The 17212-nt window shown below is 43.5% G+C and overlaps 1 protein-coding gene across 1 annotated transcript in view; it reads right to left on the reverse strand.

The window, feature by feature from the left end:
- LOC126417048 (transcription factor AP-2-beta) overlaps positions 1-17212 on the reverse strand; it is a 354829-nt gene that overhangs the window by 302607 nt on the left and 35010 nt on the right. The window lies entirely within an intron of this gene.

Genomic DNA, 17212 nt, shown 5'->3' on the forward strand with positions numbered 1-17212 from the left:
TCATTTCAGCGCACACTCCGCTGCAGAGTGAAAATCTCATTCCAGTTTTCAGGAGTGTTTGCCTATCGAAGCTGCAGGCACCAGACGGTATATATCGATAATGCGATTCTAAGTCAATCATGCGACTCTGCTGGCGGCAGTTATAATAAATTATTTGTGAGTTGCTGCGGAAACCTATACGATTTATGTCGGTAGTGAGTTGGGGTGTCTGGTGTAGGCATTTCTTTGGCCGATTGCCTGTCTTGGAAGAATCTAATTCCACGCTTATGTAATGTAGAGAATTGTTTTAATTTTTGTCGTAAAGAAGGATTAATACCGGATGACGAAAGGAGAGATTGTGTAGATTGCGGCTGGGCGAAGTCTATTAAAGTTCGTAAGAAGAGTTATAATAGTGAAATACCTTTACAATTTCAATGTGAAAACTGTAAAAGAACGACTATCAACAAAAATGTATGGTTTGGCTATCAAAAATTTTCGATCGAGACTATCATTATTCTTGTACCTTGCTGGATTAGAGAGTACAACTTGTAAGCAGCAGCATCATAAAGTGATTCATCTACCAATACTGTGTGCGACTTTTAATATATTATTATTAGCTTGTTAATTAAAAAGTCTTTGTTTATTTATTATTATAATAAATATAATTTATGTGTGCTTTTATTTTAATTATTGGTTTTAGTTGGTTTAACTTAGCTCCGTATTTCCTCTTATCCTTTCTCCCCTGAAACTTGCAAAATATAAATAGGTCGTTTTAAACACCACAGGAGAGCAAGACATGTATTCCGCAGCGGCGATCTCGCGGAAATTCCTCGTTGTTATTTGCTCCACCTGACGTATCTAAAACCTTTACTCTCTACGCAAATCGGTCGGCACAACTATGTTGTTTGATGAGTCTGGATGATACAGTAGGTCCAACAATTTAGCAAGTTAAAGTTTGTTAATTCGGAGATAATCTCTCGACGAATTATGGCCGTGGAATATGCAAGTTCGCAGTACCGTTACAAACTTCACCTCCGAGCGATCTACGTCTCGTAATATCTGTACCGCGATAATTAACTAATTTCGGTATGGAGATATACACACCTTGAATACTTGATATTAGTTAATGGATCTTATTTTATGCAAAAAAAACTAGTTGAACATTTACTATATACCGTAATGGCGTCTTACAACAATACGATCCCTCTCCTTCTCTCACACGTCCGATCTCTCCATTTCCTCCAGAAAGAGTCTCTATAATAAAATCTTTGGTTCGGTAAGACATAGAGCTGTGTTCATAGCACGGAACGTACTCTTCTCGCAGTCGGTATTTGTCGTTCACCACAATACGATATCGTCGTACCCAGAACGCTCAGGATATCAAGTTTCATGGTAAACATCCATAATATCGCGTGGCTGACGCTAGATGCGAAGGTCGTGCAGGATAACATAAACCCCCATATGCCCGTATGGGAGGAAGCCTCGGAATTAACACACCTACGACCACGCGCAGGAGGAAGAAGAGACCAACTTCCCTTGCTTTGGTATCTGCATTTCTATAACTCAACGGTTGCGAGGAAAAAGTTGACGCATGTGATACCCCACTCTTACCCTTGCGTGACGCAGGCAGTCCGCCCAGGCTACGGCAAAACCGGAATGCTCCTCGTAGCATACGCATCAAATTGACTTAGTCAACGTTCTGTTGTCGTTGCTGTAGCGTCCACTCTAAACACTGCTCATAACTCCCGCCACCACAGTCGCAGTTACGTGGTCGATTTAGAATCGCACGTTCGATATGTATCGTTTGGGGCCCAAGGCTTCGATAGGCAAACATTCTTGGAAGTTACTCTCTTGCTTACCAGGCAGATGCTCCGACCGCTAAGCCATATGGGCACAGTGACCGTCTCCACTGCACGGACTATACCCTAGCACGCCTGCCTTCAGACCCAAATTCTCAGCTTATCCACGCATTACAAATGTAGTGCCCCTTGTCCATTACCATTACTCGAAGCTTCCCGCCGATTCCCGTGAGAGTTTGAGACTGGTGTGCATCCACAGTGAAGAGATCATTGACCGTTCTCACCTTAATTTCATAGATGTGGCATCTATTCGTCCGGAAGAACAAACACACACCAGATGTTCTTTTGCTCGTATCAAGTTTGATTCCATCAGAATTATCTTTGCTTTGACACCACACGTTACATTCGACATGGAGCTTTGCCTGCTACATACTACGCGTTCTCTCTCTTTTCACTTACCCACTATATACGTGGAATTATGCAACTATGGTCTCTTAATGGTTGCTCATGCAGGTTTACTTTATGTGATTCGCTGATCTTACCGGTCTAGGTTTTGAGATAATACTTTTATCTTAGTCGTTCCTTATTTTATTTTTTGGTAAATAATGTATATTAGATAGGTAGATCACGAAACGAGAGGTACTGAACAGAACTGGGGAGAAGAGGAATTTGTGCCACAACCTGACCAAAGGAAGGGATCTGTTGGTAGCACACGTTCTGAGGCATCAAGGGATCACGAATTTAGTATTGGAGAAAAGAGTGGAGAGCAAAAATCGTAGAGGGAGATCGAGAGATGAATACACTAAGCAGATTCAGAAGGATGTAGGTTGTAGTAGTTACTCGGAGATGAAGAAGCTTTCACAGGATAATGGAGTATGGAGAGTTGCATCAAACCAGTCTCTGCACTGAAGACCACAACAACAACAACAAGTAATATATTTGGAACCTACGCATACTGCTATGGTGGCATATTACTAATCTTAAATTTTACTCTGACGAAATGTCCATTAGTTATAGCTTCATTAATGTAATTTTGCATAATGAGGACGTAGAATTTACATGAAGTATGCTACCCAAGATTTTATTCGGTTTCAGGTGTAGTGTTGCTGTTACTATGTTGTTCATAGGGCCTGGTAATGGCACAATGGAATGCCAAAACCGGTTGTCGCTGCAATAAATCAGAGATGGAAATGCAGTTATTGCTTTATTATTGCCGGTTACGTTAAGAAACCTACAACTACTGCTCGTTATGTGTTGCTTTTTTCTAGACTTGTTTATTGATGGCTTCTGAATGTTGTCATTACAGGCAGCTTACGAAATTCTAAAAAAATTCTAATGAACGAATCTGCTTTACTAAATGAAAGACATTTAATGACACACAGAGAAACATACACACGCACACATACATCAAATTATATGATGGAGTCAATAGTGGCACTTCCATCGCCCTGTGTATAGCAAAAGGGGAGACAAATGATCATTATGATCAGACATTTATTATTTAGCTGTAAAGCGCTTCTGGACACATTCTCTTTTTCTGAGTTTTCCCACATGCAGCTTGTCCGAAAATTCTCCATACCATTCTTTACTTGCTACCATCAATGTCAGTGGAACAGTCTCATATGGAATCCATTCGCAAAAGAGTAGCTGAACTTCAAGTACCGCTGTCAAAATCGCATGATTACATTAAAAAAATATTTGATAATCAAAGGATTTATGAATGAATTATCGGATAACGACGTGGGGCAGCAAGTTACAAATGGCTCTGAGTACTATGGGACTTAACATCTATGGTCATCAGTCGCAGCAAGTTACAGCCTGCTGTGCTGTGCCGGCACAATTTCCAAATGCCGTGTCTCGTTGAAGAGGGTTATTTTCCGATGAATGTGTGATGTATCGGCGTTGACACAGGAGGAAAAAGTGGAAAGCAATCCCTCTCATGGGACAGGATATCATCACGATACCTGTTCAGACCTGTGAAGAGCAAACGAATGGAAATTTTGAGCTGGAAATGTGGTTAATATTTCAGCTCGCAGACAAGGGAATCGTCGATTATATGCGGTTACAGCACGACAGAGCTCCGACACACTTTGCTATTCAGGTGCGCGTGTCCCTTGACGAAAAATTTCGCAATCGCTGCATTGTTTCAGTAACTTCTCCAGCCCTACTGAAACGGCTATGACGAACGCCTAATCTTACCACGCGACACAACTCATTATAGAATACAGTAAGTCCTATGTGGCTCAACATCGCTACAGGCCTAACGAAGAGTTGTGCAAAAATGTCGACGAAGCCTTTAGCACAGCTGTGAGGTGCTCCGTGAGAATTCGTGCCACGTGTATCTCTGTGTATGGCACGACGGCGCACATACAGATCTCCTGGATACATAACTTTTATATGTACGCACTTCAAGATACTATATTGTTTCGATTTACGGAGGAAGACTTCTTCGACATAATGTATACGTTGCAAATGAGAAGATACTGTCCGTTCATCCTCAGCAGACAAAATCCTGGTAACGGGCACATTTTTAAGGGATAACACTTATTGCATGACGATGTTACTGCATTTAAGGCCCACTAATATAAGAAATTAATTTCGAAATTTTTGACAAAATTCACCTTTATCATCATGGCAAATAACTACTACAAGAAGAAATTGGCAAAAAGTAAAAAAAAAGAATTGTTTTAGAGTTGTGATTTCATTTTAGAACCACTGGGACATGCAGTTTTCACCCACCCATATGTGAGTCAAATTCGCATTTTTCCAAGACAGAATGCCCATCTGAAGACTTGCTTGAAATCATAACGTCTAAAACAATTTATAGTTCTAAATAACGAGCAAAAATGGGCCTAAAATTTACTAAATGTATATCAGAAGTAGGTACTGTTCCAATGCTTTCATTTCGAATCCAAATAGCAGTCGCACAAACTAAACAAAAAAAGGCTCTGAGCACTATGGGACTCAACATCTGAGGTCATCAGTCCCCTAGAACTTAGAACTACTTAAACCTAACTAACTTAAGGACATCACACACATCCATGCCCGAGGCAGGATTCGAACCTGCGACCGTAGCAGTCGCACGGTTCCAGACTGAAGCGCCTAGAACCGCTCGGCCACCGCGGCCGGCGTACATACTCAAATTTGCGTTACAGCAACTTAACAGATTGTTACTATCTCTGTCAGCGATAATATCCTTATACTACATCAGACATTATGCTCAATATGATCACTATAAAAACTATAAAAAGCACATGTAAATCTTCTACAACCACGTGGCACAATTTCCGCACCGCCTGTTGCTTTGAACGCTGTTGCTACAATACACTACATTCGTAGAAGTACCTCAGTGTACCACCAGATGTCGCGGCCTTGCAATAGCAGCAGTGGTTTCATGCGAAAGGCACCGGCACTGTAATAGAGTTGCGCCTGCATTCCGCCAGCTTCAGCAGGCTCCTATGGAGTAAGCTGTCTAATGAACAGAACAGTGTTCGAAACCGGTCATCAGTAAGTTAATAAACATTTTTTGTGCGATTGGGACTATTTTATTATCTAAAAAATTAAAAAAGTCTTGGGTTAAGACAGACACCACTGCTACTCAAAAGGTTAATTGCATTTCCGGCTGTGCTAGATGTTTTCCGCGTCTGTTAGCGCCTCGGAGGTAAGCAGAGAGTGGTCAGTACTGGGAGGAGAGAAGATCAGGCCAGAGGGGGAGGCCGGTAATTGTGAGTCCGCGGCGGTGATGGAGCGTCAGGTGGTGGGCGCGGTGGGCGGCTCGGCCTTCTAATTGCCCACCGAAGGCCCGGGCCCTACCAATTATACACGCTAGCAGTGGCGGCTACCGGGCGAAAGTGCAGCGGCTGGAGTGCGTCGCTGGAGATGAGGTCAGCCCCACAGGTATCCCCAACGGATGGCTGTGACGCCCATCCCAGAGAATGAACCCAATGCAATGTACAGTCTGTGATCTAAGATGAGTTGTTCGTGTCAATGAAACTACTTCAGACAACTGAGTTTTTCTTAATATCGATGTTTTAAAAATGGAAGGTCGGCGAAGTGTAACGTCGGCGAAGTGTAACGTAGGGTGAAACGGTTCAAATGGCTCTGAGCACTATGGGACTTAACTTCTGAGGTCATCAGTCCCCTAGAACTTAGAACTACTTAAACCTAACTAACTTAAGGACATCACACACATCCATGCCCGAGGCAGCATTCGAACCTGCGACCGCAGCAGTCGCGTGGTTCCAGACTGTCGCGCCTAGAACCGCTCGGCCACTCCGGCCGGCCACGTCGGGTGAATGTAAGGTTGGGTGAGTGTAGCGTCGGGAAAGTCTATGATCAGGAAAGTGTGGGGCCATGGAAGTGTAGAGCAGGAAAGTGTGGGGCTGTGGAAGTGTAAGGCAAGGAAGTGTAGGTCCAGGAAAGTGAATGTCGAGAAAGTGTAGTGTCGGAAAGCAGAGGGCCATGGAAAGTGTAGGGCCAAGGAAAGTGTATGTTTGGGAAAGTGTAGGGTCAGGAAAGTGTAGAATCGGGAAAGCGTAGGGTCGGGGGAAACGTAGGGTCGGGGAAATCGTAGGGTCGGGGAAAGCGTAGGGTCGGGGAAAGCGTAGGGTCGGGGAAAGCGTAGGGTCGGGGAAAGCGTAGGGTCGGGGAAAGCGTAGGGTCGGGGAAAGCGTAGGGTCGGGGAAAGCGTAGGGTCGGGGAAAGCGTAGGGTCGGGGAAAGCGTAGGGTCGGGGAAAGCGTAGGGTCGGGGAAAGCGTAGGGTCGGGGAAAGCGTAGGGTCGGGGAAAGCGTAGGGTCGGGGAAAGCGTAGGGTCGGGGAAAGCGTAGGGTCGGGGAAAGCGTAGGGTCGGGGAAAGCGTAGGGTCGGGGAAAGCGTAGGGTCGGGGAAAGCGTAGGGTCGGGGAAAGCGTAGGGTCGGGGAAAGCGTAGGGTCGGGGAAAGCGTAGGGTCGGGGAAAGCGTAGGGTCGGGGAAAGCGTAGGGTCGGGGAAAGCGTAGGGGCAGGGAAAGCGTAGGGGCAGGGAAAGCGTAGGGGCAGGGAAAGCGTAGGGGCAGGGAAAGCGTAGGGGCAGGGAAAGCGTAGGGGCAGGGAAAGCGTAGGGGCAGGGAAAGCGTAGGGTCGGGGAAAGCGTAGGGTCGGGGAAAGCGTAGGGTCAGGGGAAAGCGTAGGGTCAGGGGAAAGCGTAGGGTCGGGGAAAGCATAGGGTCAGGGAAAGCATAGGGTCGGGGAAAGCATAGGGTCGGGGAAAGCATAGGGTCGGGGAAAGCATAGGGTCGGGGAAAGCATAGGGTCGGGGAAAGCATAGGGTCGGGGAAAGCGTAGGGTCAGGTAAACTTAGGATCGGGAAAGTGTAAGATTGGGGAACAAAAGTTCTTGTTAAGAAGTATGTAAGCTGGGCTTGCAGCTTATTAACACTTATTGTTCAGCTTAAACATCTAAAAAAACTGCGAAGGGAGCAGATAATAAAACTAGGGTTCATTGACTATGTAGTCATCCTTGCCTGAACTCTGACATAAGACATGTTGAAGGAATGAACGGAATTCATAGTGTAGGACATGGCTTAAGGATAGGTAAAGGCAAGATGGAGAGGGAAAAAGAGGAGAATAAATACTTTCTTAACATGAAAATTGGCAACGGAACAGTAGTGGGGAAGTGAAAGATTTCTATATTATTGAACTAATGTTATACAGGATAGCTGAAGAACGAAATATATCAGAAGCAGAATGGTGCAGGTGAAGAAAGCTTTCTTCGATAATAGAGCTCAGCTGATGTCAGATAGTGATATGGAACTGAGAAAGAACTTCATGAAAGTAGAAGAGTATCTGAAAAGCGGACAGGTACAGTACGGAATGAAGAATAGTACAATGAATAGATGAGGGTAGAGATATAGGGAATACCCTCACCACAACAAAAGACACCTTGCTGGCGAGTTGACTACAGCATTCAGGAGTACTTAACATTGTTCTGGAAGGCGCATTTTGTATACATGAGCGTGTGTGTTCTTTTTATGAAGGAAGGGGATTTGGGGAACGGGGTAAGGATGACTGGGGAAGAGGACGCAGCAGGTGAGCACAAGTAGTTGGTCGACGGGTACGCCGGGCCGCGGGTCGACAACCCACCACAATGGCCGCTCCTCTACTCTTGCGTCACAAGTGTTTACTTACTCCGGCACCGCCACCGTAGGCACGAGGAACCACTTGGCCGCACCGTTCCCAGCTGTCGGAAACGTTTCTGGCAGTTCCTCATAACGCAAGACAGAGGAGATGTCTTGCTTTGCGTAGCTAGGCACGCGCACCCTCAGATGGCGAAAGTTTAGTTCCATATTTGAACCTACATCCACACTCGCGCAGGCACCTTACCGTATGTGTAATGGAGGGTGCGGTGCTTTCGGTGTGTAATGGTACTTGAATTACATAACCATTATGGTACCTCACCTGAACCTCTCGATACCAGTAATATTCTACTGTATTTCTGTTAACTACTTAACATATTTCTGAGACAACATTCAGATATGATTTCACTTTTGATACATCGATATGTTTATATTGCAATGATATTATTCTTATGTGTATTCTTTCTTTTGTCACTATGATCTTTGACGTACTTGTAACTCTGATTTTTGGGCGCGTAAGCAATAGTTAGTTGTTGTTAGAGTCTTGGACGCCATGTTGGAAAGACGCATATCGTAGTCAGCTTATAAAATGTGAACTTTAACAGTGACTGTGAGGAAGATGTTTTCAAGTATGTTTTGTATTGTGAAGTGATGTTTTGTGTGTTACGTGATACTGCAATAAAAGCAATTAAAAGGAAGTGTAACTTAAATTCGGAGTGCTGACTTTTTTTTTTTTACATCACTATTGTGCTAACTTTGAAAGGTTTAATCTCCAATAATGGTTTGTGAAGCGCATCTACAAACTTTTGAATATAGCAGGATAAAACCTAGGCCTCTTTGCATCCGAGCTCGGAAACATAACCACCTAGATTTTCAACGATTGAGCCATGATTTTACGACGAGACCAGCGTGGGAAACACGAAAAGATGAGTGCTTGGTTTTTTCATTATTACATGAAATGACTATTAACTGTGCTCTAATGACACCTGCCACATAATATGACTGTTGTTGCCCGATAATGCAGTATTTAGCAGCGTGAGCAACACCACAATCGTTATTAAAATTTTGACCTTTGTTGTGGTAGGATTGTTAGAGGTGCTACTTCCATTCCTCCCCTTTCCTGTTCCAACGTGCGAAATTCTGATTTTTTATATCCTAAACTGTTACTTCTGAATAATCAAAATCCGCGTGGCGTATTGTGCAGTTCGGGACTAAGAACTGAACGTCCAGAGAGCGAGTTGTGTAATATCTGAGCTAGCATTCTGTCATAGATAATTCGGTTTGTAATCCTTTTCGGTATTTAGTTGGGTTCGATACCGTCAACTGACTATTATGCGTGACTATGACTGCCTGTGACTGTTTAAACTATAAACTGTAACTTGACGCGATCTTGGAGGTGTTTTGTATCAAACCGGTGGCAATACAGTGAAGTTTTAACTCGCAAACTATCGTTTAATAGCTCTGTTAACCTGATACTAGAAAAACATGACGCACCCTTTGAATAAAGTTAATGCGACTGGTTCTGCTACAGCTCACCCGGTCGAGAAACATTGTCCGTTTTTCTAACAGGGCAGGCGTGCGGACTGAACTGTAAAAAGAAGAAACCGCGACATTGTAACTGGTGTGTCCACGTGACACTCATCATGAAGACGCAGAAGAAAAGCGAACACATGCTCATCGAGAATGTTAAAATTGTCTTGGTTCATCTTCGCTGCAGCCTGAAAGATTGGAGTCAAGTCTTGGTGCGAAACAAATCTCGAAAACATCGGAGAACCGCCTCTAGCCTGATTTGCATCCCATCCCCCTGCCCTTCCCCACCACCACACGCTGCAGACTGAACGGCAGTCGGTAGTCTATGTACTCTACGCTATATATATCACTGAAATGAGGCAAACGCGTGACTCGTGAGACCACGCCACACGCCTCCAGCCAGTTTCTGTGGTGTTTTGTCCATTGAAGACGCGCAACGTTATGTGCTTCCATGCTTTATGGCTTTCTGTGAGGTACCCGACACGAAGCATCCATTGAATACAGTTCCCTTAGCGGTGTTCACTCGGAAACTATTTCAGATGAAGCTACGTTGACTGACAGCAGCAATTCGTGTCGGGTTTGAAACTGATTGTAACTGACAAGCTGTGACATTCGTCTTCGGTCCCTGTTGGCTACGATATGTTTACGAGCACCTTTCTCACAGCGTATTATATGGCTGCGAATGCTACACGAGTTCATGTAGACACGTTGGAAATTCCGCGTTGATAGACCTACATACACGGTACTGTCGTGGACATGCCAGAACACGATGGCACCTTTCTGTCACTCTGTCAAATCTTCAAGTGGACCCGTCTTACTGCACTAATTTCTTACAACCGACTGGCGACTCATGCAACTTCATTACCACGGTACCAGCTCCACAGCAACTACTGCGTTCTTTGAAGGGAGTTTAAAGCCCTAACACGGTGCCAGTTATGATACTTGTTTAATTCTCAAATATGAAATGTTTAGAGACATTTCAGAAAATCTCTGATTCATTTAGCTTACTCATTTTGAGCAACAAGGGATGAGCTCTGATAATACATAAGAGAAGATAAAATTCTTTGCCAAGATCGCTAACAACAACCTTTACTCTAGATAACCGGTTTCGGTCGAGATCTGGGGATGGTAACATTGATTACCGAAACCGAATACTATTAGCGATCTTAGCAAAAAAATTTATCTCCTCTAATGTGTCTCCGCTCCAGTTTTTTTAGAACAGCAACTAGCCTTCCGTAAAGGAAGATCTTGTGCTGACGATGTTTTCACTCCGAAACGAATTATACAAAAAAGACGAGAATTCAGTTCGACATACACCTCCCATTTATCGACTTTGAGGCGTTTGACCGCATCCACAGACAAAAGCTCTGCTCAGTAATGAAGAAAGGAGGTTTCCCCAGACACCTGATAAAAATATGCCTAGGTTTATACAGAAGAAGATAAGAACAGATATCGACAAAGAGCTGACTCCTCAAATGGGGATAAACAAGAACGTAAGGCAAGGCTGTAGTATGTCGTAAACACTATTCACTATCTGCATCGACGACGTGGTAAGGGAATGCATGAGGTACAGAATAGCTGAAGGTATAACAACTGGGCCAGACCAAATTCTAATGCTTTGCGCCGTCGACCAGGCAATCATACAGGACTGTGACGAGAATTATAGAGGTACATAGATTGAACAGTATAAGCCTAAATTACAATCTAAATATATCAACGACATAAACAAAAACACTGGCCTTCTTTAGGAAAGTACTGTATAAGGACTAAGACAATCATCAGTAATGTAGTAATGGAACAGGTGTCACATTTACAGTATGTAGGAGGTGATGTAAGTTTTGAAGAAGAGAAAGACATAAATAAGAAAATTAACATCCGTCAACATACATGTGACACGATAAGAAGGACACTGAAAGATAAAACTAGAAGTGAAACCAAAATGAAATTTTATAAATTCGTGGGACCACCCACCGTACTATATGGAGCAGAAAGTTGGACATTCAGATCAAAACACCTAAGACAGCTTGAAACATCAGAAATGTAGCTCCTTAGATCAGTGAAAGGATGAACAAGAGAAGACAGAATAAGAAATTACGAAATAAGGAAATAACTGGGGGTACAACTATTAACTGATAAAGAAATAAAATGAAAGCCGAATTGGAAAGATCGTGTATTGCGTACCTCACTTCAGAGAATCACTCGAAAAGCAATGGAATAAAATCCTTTTGGGAAAAGGAGTGTGCGAAGGCGGGGAAAGAGAGGGTGAGGCCGCAACAGGCCATGGGGTCTAATTTGGATTAGCAGAAGAAGAAGGAGAAGAAGAAGAAAAAGAAATATAATGTAACATCAGATTTATCGTTTCCATGCTTATAAAGTTAATTTGTAACTATTATAATCACAGGGACATGACAGAGCAAAGAGAATTTTAACAACCACGACTGATACGTTCTCCCAACAGTGATTTTGAAACTTGGCGTGCGCGGTTGATCTGAAGTGTATTTTCAAAACGTGACTTAGCAGCATGCGATTTCTGGAAAGCGTGACGCGCTTGGGTTATAGTGCGCACAGCAGAAAACTTTGACAACAGTTTATGCCAACGAGCAATATTACGATCCGTTGTAAATTTCCTATGTCGAGCAGTTCTGGGCCATTGTTGCTGTCGATCGCCCTCCCCATACGATTACCACGTTCGATGAAGAGTCCAAGACTGACAGAGTGATCAGTACAGTGACTCTTTTGGAAACAGAAATTTTCCTAGAATATCTTGTTCCATAGTATCTTGTATCATTGTAGACAGTGTGGGATAGAAGTCATTATTGACCATTATCATTATTTTAAAAATGGATTACAAACAGTTTCGACCGAAAATACATTTATTTCGATGGTAACCGGTTTCTGTCTGTATTTGACCATCCTCAGACTCTAACCATGACGGTAGGTGGTGGCTGTGAATGCAGCGGGTGTTCTAACTCCTTGAACGTCAACTGCTGGAGTTACAATACCACTCTCTCCGCTCACCAGCACCACCTGCCATCATGGCGTGAGAGTCTGAGGATGGTCAAATACTGACAGGAACCGGTTACCATCGAATAAATGTGTTTGTGTTCGAGACTGTTTGTAATCTGTGTTTAAAGTACTTTTAGCTAGACCACTATTTCTTCAAGAGGAATGTTCCCGAATCACTGTGTCATTATTACCTAGGACAGGCACTTGATTCCAAGAATTCTATTGGTATAACCATCATAAATATGTAACAGAATTTAGCAGGGTTGTGTCAAATTTTGATCCTTTGAAAAATTCGTAAATAAATCTGTATTAACTAATAGCCAGTTTGGATAATAACAAGCTTCAGGCTAATATTCTATTGTTTGAAAGTAATTATTTTATTTTATTTGAATGCTGACAATAATTAAATATTGAAAGTAGTTTGTTTATATTATTATTATTATTATTATTGTGTGTTGTTTGCTTGGTGTGCCGTACTTCAGAGCTATTTGAACAGTTGATGTTTCATAAGAAGTTTCAGTAGATTAAAAGCATTATTTTTCTAATCTGATTAATTCATCTAAAACGTAATTCTGTTAAGGTACTTTTAGTGTGCTGCAACATCTATGTATTGTTGTGCTCACGATAGTTTCAACATTACAATAATCACAGCACGTTTTATTGTGTTGAGAATGTTCTGTCAAAATTATTGAGTAGGGTGATTCAGACATGCTAACTTCAGTTATCGCAGGAAACATTTGCACCAGCAGGCATGATACAAAATTGCGCAATCTACAGCATTTGCATAGGCTATCGTAGCTTACATGCGCCACTATTGCGATAAATAGGTTTCGCGGTGACGTTTGTCCAACGGGTCTAGCGACCTATTATTTCAGAGTTCTCCAAGTTCAGGCAATTGTACATTATTTTTTGTCTTCAGTCTTGTGATAGGTTTGATGCGGCCCGCAACGAATTCCTCTCCTGCTCTCCTGTGCCAGCCTCTTCATCTTAGAGCATCTTAGAGTAAGCAACCAAAGTACTCAGTTATTAGCCGGCCGCGGTGGCCGTGCGGTTCTAGGCGCTGCAGTCCGGAACCGCGGGACTGCTACGGTCGCAGGTTCGAATCCTGCCTCGGGCATGGATGTTTGTGATGTCCTTAGGTTAGTTAGGTTTAAGTAGTTCTAAGTTCTAGGGGACTGATGACCTCAGAAGTTAGGTCCCATAGTGCTCAGAACCATTTGAACCATTTACTCAGTTATTTGCTGGATGTGTTCCAATTAGTGCCATGGAAATTATACCCTGATGTCTTAACAGTCGTCCTATAATCCTGTCCCTTCTTCTTGTTAATGCTTTCCACATACTCCTTTCCTCTCTGATTCTGTGCAGAACCTCCTCATTCCTTACCGTATCAGTTAACCAAATTTTCGACATTCGTCTGTTACACCATATCTCAAGTGCTTCGATTCTCTTCTGTTCCGGTTTTCCCACAGTCCATGATTCACTACGATGCAATGCTATGCTCCAAAAGTACATTCTCGGAAATTTTTTCTTCAAATTAAGGCCTATGTTTGATAAAAGTAAAGTGTACTGTTATCAAACATAGGCCTTCTCTTTGCCATTGCTAGTCTGCTTTTGACGTCGTCCTTGCTCCGTCCATCGTTGGTTATTTTGCTGGCCAGGTAGCAGAATTCCTTAACTTTATCTATTTGGTGACCATCAAGTCTGATGATTTCTCGCTGTTCTCATGTTTGCTACTTTTCCTTACTTTCGTCTTTCTTCGATATACTCTCAATTCGTATTCGTATTCGTATTCTGTACTTATTAGGCTGTTCATTCCATTCAGCATATCATGTAATTCTTCTTCACATTCACTCAGTATAGCAATGTCATCAGCGAATCGTATCATTGATGTCCTTTCACCTTGAATTTTTAATTCCGCTCCTGAACCTTTCTTTCATTTCCATCACTGCTTCTTCGATACATATTAAACAGTAGGGGCGAAAGACTACATCTGAGCCATTTAGCTAGTGTGAAATATCGGTACCCATTTGAATTTTTTCATTTGTTAATAACAGCATATCAAAAATACTTAGTTGATTGAGGCGTCACTACCAATCTCTGCAATGAGTTGCATGTTTCCCCATTTCTGTTCGCAACCGACAATCTCGCTTCCAACATCCTTAGGTACGGGATCACACTGTCAAGTAGTTTAAGTGATCGGAATGAGGGGAACGATACGGATATCTTGTCAGGTGGGCTTACCTGCAGAGACTGTTCCGTGACTTCGAATTACCAGGTGGCGCCGATTACCCACTTGGAGATCGATTTCGAGAAGTGCAGCTGAGCTGGCATCGCCGGTTTGGGGTGCAGCGCGGCAGGGGGCGACTCCGTACAAAAGCCAATAATGACGCGAGAGGAGCCCCCCTGCCCTCCCCGGCAGATGCCAGACGATATTAGAATGTAGTGCGACATCGGCGGGAACCGTACTCGTGCGTGTGCCTGTGTGTGTGCCTGCCATATTGATTTTTGAGCGGGAAAGACACTGACATAGAGCCGGGGGCTGTACGCCGTGAGGGTGCGATGAATCCTGAGCAGAGTCGTCGGCGTTGGCCTACGACACGCAGCGCTTTAGGGTGCACCTACTACGCATTTATTACTCGTGGAAACAGCGGGAAAAAGTAGCATACTGTTCGCGAATTCTGGTACGCCTCGCAGCTAACGCGATCTAATCGGGCAGCAGTCACTCTGCACTTCACTCAACATATCACATACACATCTGCAGTACATATGGGGTGAATCATCTACAATTTTCACGGCAAAGAGTGCGGAAACTGACAGTGCTATTAATGTGCGGTTTTCAGGGAATGGATTGCTGGTAAGGGTCTCGAACTCTTAGCCAATATACAAATTGTGATAATAGTGTATTTTTGTGCCAACATACATTTTTTTTAAATGGAACAATGCCTACTGATAATAACAGACTAAAAGCAGGGGAAATCAGAATGTCATCAGTGTTTGTTGCAGGATTCTAGTGCGAAGCGTTTATGAGATAGCGTATTTTGAAAAATTCCCCCCGCCGACACTTGTACAAAACCTGTGGTAGCATAGACTAAAGAACAACGCAAGTGCACACACTAGTTATGTGGATTCCGACCAGTAACGAGAAAATCGCCCGTCACAGGTTGTGTTCAAAATGACCACCGGCAGCGGCAGTAGCCTGGTATGGGATGACTGCAGTACGCGTGCTAGCATTCCAGCAGAGGTGACCTAGCAAGCTGCAGTAATACGTCGTTGCATATCATCGCGTGTAGTTGGTATGCCTTTGTAGACAGCGCCTTTTAGCATAACCCACAGAAAAAAATTGGCAGTTGACCCTGAATAACGAAAAGTGTGAGTTCATCCACATGAGTGCTAAAAAGAAATCCGTTGAACTTCGGTTACACGATAAATCAGTCAAATCTAAAGGCCGTAAATTCAACTAAATACCTAAGAATTACAATAACGAACAACTTAAATTGGAAGGAAGGCTAACCATAGACTGCGTTTTATCGACAGGACACTTATAAAATGTAACAGATCTACTAAAGAGCCTGCCTACACTACGCTTGTCCATCCTCTTTTACAATACTGTTGCGCGGTGTGGGATCTTTACCGGATAGTATTGACGGAGTACATCGAAAAAGTTCTAAGAAGGGCAGCACGTTTTGTATTATCGCGAAATACGGGAGAGAGTGTCACTGAAATGATACAGGATTTGGGATGGACATCACTAAAACAATGGCGTTTTTCGTTGCGGCGGGATCTTCTCACGGAATTTAAGTCACCAACTTGCTCTTCCAAATGAGAAAATATTTTGTTGACGCCGACCTACATAGGGAGAAACGATCACTGTGATAAAATAAGGGAAATCAGAGCTCGTACGGAAAGATATGCACTATGTGATCAAAGTTACCCGGACACCCCAAAAAACATACGTTTTCCATATTAGGAGCATTGTGCTGCCACCTACTGCCAGGTATTCCATATCAGCGAACTCAGTACTCATTACACATAGTGAGAGAGCAGAATGGGGCGCTCCACGGAACTCACGGACTTCGAACGTGGTCAGGTGACTGAGTATCACTTGTGTTACACGTCTGTTCGCGAGATTTCCACACTCCTAAACATCCCTAGGTCCACTGTTTCCGTTTGAATAGTGAAATGGAAACGTGAAGGGACACGTACAGCACATAAACGTACAGGCCGACCTCGTCTGTTGACTGACAGAGACCGCCGACCGTTGAAGGAGGTCGTAATGTGTAATAGGCAGACATCTATCCAGACCATCACACAGGAATTCCAAACAGCGTCAGTATCCACTGCAAGTTCTATGCCAGTTAGGCGGGAGGTGAGAAAACTTGGGTTTCATGGTCGAGCGGCTGCTCATAAGCCACACATGACGTCGGTAAATGACAAACGGCACCTCGCTTGGTGAAAGAAGCGTAAACTTTGGACGATTGAACAGTGGAAAAACGTTGTATGGACTGACGAATCACTGCACACAATATCGCGGTCCGATGGCAGGGTGTGGGTATGGTGAATGCCCGGTGAACGTCATTTGCCAGCGTGTGTAGTGCCAACAGTAAAATTCGAAGGGGGTGGTGTAATGATATGGTCGTGTTTTAAATCGAGGGGGCTTGCACCCCTTGTTGTTTTGCGTGGTGCTATCGCAGCAAAATGGTTCAAATGGCTCTGAGCACTATGGGACTCAACTGCTGTGGTCATAAGTCCCCTAGAACTTAGAACTACTTAAACCTAACTAACCTA

This window comes from Schistocerca serialis, chromosome 8, assembly GCF_023864345.2.
Source record: "Schistocerca serialis cubense isolate TAMUIC-IGC-003099 chromosome 8, iqSchSeri2.2, whole genome shotgun sequence".
NCBI lineage: Eukaryota > Metazoa > Arthropoda > Insecta > Orthoptera > Acrididae > Schistocerca > Schistocerca serialis.